The following is a 6,000-nucleotide window of genomic DNA, read 5'->3' on the forward strand; positions in this document are numbered from 1 at the left end:
ACAGGGTTAGAGTGGAGCAAAAATGGGTTAGAAACAGACAGAAATGGCGTGAAAACGGTTAGAGAAATGCAAAAAGGGTTAGAAATGGCCAAAGATGGATGAAAGCTGGTTAGTAACGTCCAAAACTGGCTTAATAAAAAAACCTATAGTTTGAAAAAGGGTTCAAGTGCAAAAAAATGGCTTAGAAAGAGGCAAAGTTGGCTTTAACAGGGTTAGAGAGGAGCAAAAATAAGTTAGAAACAGACAAAGATGGCTTGGAAACGGTTAGAGAAATGCAAACAGGGTTAAAAATGGCCAAAGATGGATGAAAGCTGGTTAGTAATGTCCAAAACTGGCTTAAGAAAAAAAACTATGGCTTGAAAAGGGGTTCAAGTGCGCCATAATGGCTTAGAAAGAGGCCAAATTGGCCTTGACAGGGTTAGAGTGGAGCAAAAATGGGATAGAAATGGAGAAAAAAGCCTTGGAAACGGTTAGAGAAATGCAAAAAGGTTAGAAATGGCCAAAGATGGATGAAAGCTGGTTAGTAATGTCCAAAACTGGCTTAACAAAAAAAACTATGGCTTGAAAAGGGGTTCAAGTGTGCCAAAATGGCTTAGAAAGAGGCCAAATTGGCCTTGACAGGGTTAGAGTGGAGCAAAAATGGGTTAGAAACAGACAGAAATGGCGTGAAAACGGTTAGAGAAATGCAAAAAGGGTTAGAAATGGCCAAAGATGGCTGAAAGCTGGTTGGTAATGTCCAAACCTCGCTTAATAAGGAAAACTATGGCTGGAAAAAGGATTCAAGAGGCCAAAATGGCTTAGAAAGAGGCAAAGTTGGCTTTAACAGGGTTAGAGAGGAGCAAAAATGGGTTGGAAACAGACAAAGATGGCTTGAAAACCGTTAGAGAAATGCAAAAAGGGTTAGAAATGGCCAAAGATGGCTGAAAGCTGGTTAGTAACGTCCAAAACTGGCTTAATAAAAAAACCTATAGTTTGAAAAAGGGTTCAAGTGCAAAAAAATGGCTTAAAAAGAGGCCAAATTGGCCTTGACAGGGTTAGAGTGGAGCAAAAATGGGTTAGAAACAGACAGAATTGGCGTGAAAATGGTTAGAGAAATGCAAAAAGGGTTAGAAATGGCCAAAGATGGCTGAAAGCTGGTTCGTAACGTCCAAAACTGGCTTAATAAAAAAAACTATGGCTTGAAAAGGGGTTCAAGTATGCCAAAATGGCTTAGAAAGAGGCCAAATTGGCCTTGACAGGTTTAGAGTGGAGCAAAAATGCGTTAGAAATGGAGAAAAAAGCCTTGGAAACGGTTAGAGAAATGCAAAAAAGGGTTAGAAATGGCCAAAGATGGCTGAAAGCTGGTTAGTAATGTCCAAACCTCTTTAATAAGGAAAACTATGGCTGGAAAAAGGATTCAAGAGGCCAAAATGGCTTAGAAAGAGGCCAAATTGGCCTTGACAGGGTTAGAGTGGAGCAAAAATGGGTTAGAAACAGACAGAAATGGCGTGAAAACGGTTAGAGAAATGCAAAAAGGGTTAGAAATGGCCAAAGATGGCTGAAAGCTGGTTAGTAATGTCCAAACCTGCTTTAATAAGGAAAAACTCTGGCTGGAAAAAGGATTCAAGAGGCCAAAATGGCTTAGAAAGAGGCCAAATTGGCCTTGACAGGGTTCGAGAGGAGCAAAAATGGGTTAGAAACAGACAGAAATGGCGTGAAAACGGTTAGAGAAATGCAAACAGGGTTAGAAATGGCCAAAGATGGCTGAAAGCTGGTTGGTAATGTCCAAACCTCGCTTAATAAGGAAAACTATGGCTGGAAAAAGGATTCAAGAGGCCAAAATGGCTTAGAAAGAGGCAAAGTTGGCTTTAACAGGGTTAGAGAGGAGCAAAAATGGGTTGGAAACAGACAAAGATGGCTTGAAAACTGTTAGAGAAATGCAAAAAAGGGTTAGAAATGGCCAAAGATGGCTGAAAGCTGGTTAGTAACGTCCAAAACTGGCTTAATAAAAAAACCTATAGTTTGAAAAAGGGTTCAAGTGCAAAAAAATGGCTTAAAAAGAGGCCAAATTGGCCTTGACAGGGTTAGAGTGGAGCAAAAATGGGTTAGAAACAGACAGAATTGGCGTGAAAATGGTTAGAGAAATGCAAAAAGGGTTAGAAATGGCCAAGGATGGCTGAAAGCTGGTTAGTAATATCCAAAACTGGCTTAATAAAAAAAACTATGGCTTGAAAAGGGGTTCAAGTACGCCAAAATGGCTTAGAAAGAGGCCAAATTGGCCTTGACAGGGTTAGAGTGGAGCAAAAATGGGTTAGAAATGGAGAAAAAAAGCCTTGGAAACGGTTAGAGAAATGCAAAAAGGGTTAGAAATGGCCAAAGATGGCTGAAAGCTGGTTAGTAATGTCCAAACCTCTTTTAATAAGGAAAACTATGGCTGGAAAAAGGATTCAAGAGGCCAAAATGGCTTAGAAAGAGGCCAAATTGGCCTTGACAGGGTTCGAGAGGAGCAAAAATGGGTTAGAAACAGACAAAAATGGCTTGAAAACGGTTAGAGAAATGCAAAAAGGGTTAGAAATGGCCAAAGATGGCTGAAAGCTGGTTTGTAATGTCCAAACCTCGCTTAATAAGGAAAACTATGGCTGGAAAAAGGATTCAAGAGGCCAAAATGGCTTAGAAAGAGGCAAAGTTGGCTTTAACAGGGTTAGAGAGGAGCAAAAATGGGTTGGAAACAGACAAAGATGGCTTGAAAACCGTTAGAGAAATGCAAAAAGGGTTAGAAATGGCCAAAGATGGCTGAAAGCTGGTTAGTAATATCCAAAACTGGCTTAATAAAAAAACCTATGGTTTGAAAAAGGGTTCAAGTGCAAAAAAATGGCTTAGAAAGAGGCCAAATTTGCCTTGACAGGTTTAGAGTGGAGCAAAAATGGGTTAGAAACAGACAGAAGTGGCGTGAAAATGGTTAGAGAAATGCAAAAAGGGTTAGAAATGGCCAAAGATGGCTGAAAGCTGGTTAGTAATGTCCAAAACTGGCTAAATAAAAAAAACTATGGCTTGAAAAGGGGTTCAAGTAGGCCAAAATGGCTTAGAAAGAGGCCAAATTGGCCTTGACAGGTTTAGAGTGGAGCAAAAATGGGTTAGAAACGGAGAAAAAAGCCTTGGAAAACGGTTAGAGAAATGCAAAAAGGGTTAGAAATGGCCAAAGATTGCTGAAAGCTGGTTAGTAATGTCCAAAACTGGCTTAAGAAAAAAAACTATGGCTGGAAAAAGGATTCAAGAGCCCAAAATGGCTTAGAAAGAGGCCAAATTGGCCTTGACAGGGTTCGAGACGAGCAAAAATGGGTTAGAAACAGACAAAAATGGCGTGAAAACGGTTAGAGAAATGCAAAAAGGGTTAGAAATGGCCAAAGATGGATGAAAGCTGGTTAGTAACGTCCAAAACTGGCTTAATAAAAAAACCTATAGTTTGAAAAAGGGTTCAAGTGCAAAAAAATGGCTTAGAAAGAGGCAAAGTTGGCTTTAACAGGGTTAGAGAGGAGCAAAAATAAGTTAGAAACAGACAAAGATGGCTTGGAAACGGTTAGAGAAATGCAAACAGGGTTAAAAATGGCCAAAGATGGATGAAAGCTGGTTAGTAATGTCCAAAACTGGCTTAAGAAAAAAAACTATGGCTTGAAAAGGGGTTCAAGTGCGCCATAAATGGCTTAGAAAGAGGCCAAATTGGCCTTGACAGGGTTAGAGTGGAGCAAAAATGGGATAGAAATGGAGAAAAAAGCCTTGGAAACGGTTAGAGAAATGCAAAAAGGTTAGAAATGGCCAAGGATGGATGAAAGCTGGTTAGTAATGTCCAAAACTGGCTTAACAAAAAAAACTATGGCTTGAAAAGGGGTTCAAGTGTGCCAAAATGGCTTAGAAAGAGGCCAAATTGGCCTTGACAGGGTTAGAGTGGAGCAAAAATGGGTTAGAAACAGACAGAAATGGCGTGAAAACGGTTAGAGAAATGCAAAAAGGGTTAGAAATGGCCAAAGATGGCTGAAAGCTGGTTGGTAATGTCCAAACCTCGCTTAATAAGGAAAACTATGGCTGGAAAAAGGATTCAAGAGGCCAAAATGGCTTAGAAAGAGGCAAAGTTGGCTTTAACAGGGTTAGAGAGGAGCAAAAATGGGTTAGAAACAGACAAAGATGGCTTGAAAACCGTTAGAGAAATGCAAAAAGGGTTAGAAATGGCCAAAGATGGATGAAAGCTGGTTAGTAACGTCCAAAACTGGCTTAAAAAAAGAACCTATAGTTTGAAAAAGGGTTCAAGTGCAAAAAATGGCTTAGAAAGAGGCCAAATTGGCCTTGACAGGGTTAGAGTGGAGCAAAAATGGGTTAGAAACAGACAGAATTGGCGTGAAAATGGTTAGAGAAATGCAAAAAGGGTTAGAAATGGCCAAAGATGGCTGAAAGCTGGTTAGTAATGTCCAAAACTGGCTTAATAAAAAAAACTATGGCTTGAAAAGGGGTTCAAGTACGCCAAAATGGCTTAGAAAGAGGCCAAATTGGCCTTGACAGGGTTAGAGTGGAGCAAAAAATGGGTTAGAAAAGACAGAAAAATAGCGTGAAACGGTTAGAGAAATGCAAAAAGGGTTAGAAATGGCCAAAGATGGATGAAAGCTGGTTAGTAATGTCCAAAACTGGCTTAATAAAAAAACTATGGCTTGAAAAAGGGTTCAGGTGCGCCAAAATGGCTTAGAAAGAGGCCAAATTGGCCTTGACAGTGTTCGAGAGGAGCAAAAATGGGTTAGAAACAGACAGAAATGGCGTGAAAACGGTTAGAGAAATGCAAAAAGGGTTAGAAATGGCCAAAGATGGCTGAAAGCTGGTTAGTAATGTCCAAACCTCGCTTAATAAGGAAAACTATGGCTGGAAAAAGGATTCAAGAGGCCAAAATGGCTTAGAAAGAGGCCAAATTGGCCTTGACAGGGTTAGAGAGGAGCAAAAATGGGTTAGAAACAGACAAAGATGGCTTGAAAACGGTTAGAGAAATGCAAAAAGGGTTAGAAATGGCCAAAGATGGCTGAAAGCTGGTTAGTAACGTCCAAAACTGGCTTAATAAAAAAACCTATAGTTTGAAAAAGGGTTCAAGTGCAAAAAAATGGCTTAGAAAGAGGCCAAATTGGCCTTGACAGGGTTAGAGTGGAGCAAAAATGGGTTAGAAACAGACAGAAGTGGCGTGAAAACGGTTAGAGAAATGCAAAAAGGGTTAGAAATGGCCAAAGATGGCTGAAAGCTGGTTAGTAATGTCCAAAACTGGCTTAAGAAAAAAAACTATGGCTTGAAAAGGGGTTCAAGTACGCCAAAATGGCTTAGAAAGAGGCCAAATTGGCCTTGACAGGTTTAGAGTGGAGCAAAAAAGGGTTAGAAACGGAGAAAAAAGCCTTGGAAACGGTTAGAGAAATGCAAAAAGGGTTAGAAATGGCCAAAGATTGCTGAAAGCTGGTTAGTAATGTCCAAAACTGGCTTAATAAAAAAAACTATGGCTGGAAAAAGGATTCAAGAGGCCAAAATGGCTTAGAAAGAGGCCAAATTGGGCCTTGACAGGGTTAGAGATGGAGCAAAAATGGGTTAGAAACAGACAGAAATGGCGTGAAAACGGTTAGAGAAATGCAAAAAGGGTTAGAAATGGCCAAAGATGGATGAAAGCTGGTTAGTAATGTCCAAACCTCGCTTAATAAGGAAAACTATGGCTGGAAAAAGGATTCAAGAGGCCAAAATGGCTTAGAAAGAGGCAAAGTTGGCTTTAACAGGGTTAGAGAGGAGCAAAAATAAGTTAGAAACAGACAAAGATGGCTTGGAAACGGTTAGAGAAATGCAAACAGGGTTAAAAATGGCCAAAGATGGATGAAAGCTGGTTAGTAATGTCCAAAACTGGCTTAAGAAAAAAAACTATGGCTTGAAAAGGGTTCAAGTGCGCCATAATGGCTTAGAAAGAGGCCAAATTGGCCTTGATAGGGTTAGAGTGGAGCAAAAATGGGTTAGAAA

Source organism: Melopsittacus undulatus, chromosome W (assembly GCF_012275295.1).
Source record: "Melopsittacus undulatus isolate bMelUnd1 chromosome W, bMelUnd1.mat.Z, whole genome shotgun sequence".
Lineage (NCBI taxonomy): Eukaryota > Metazoa > Chordata > Aves > Psittaciformes > Psittaculidae > Melopsittacus > Melopsittacus undulatus.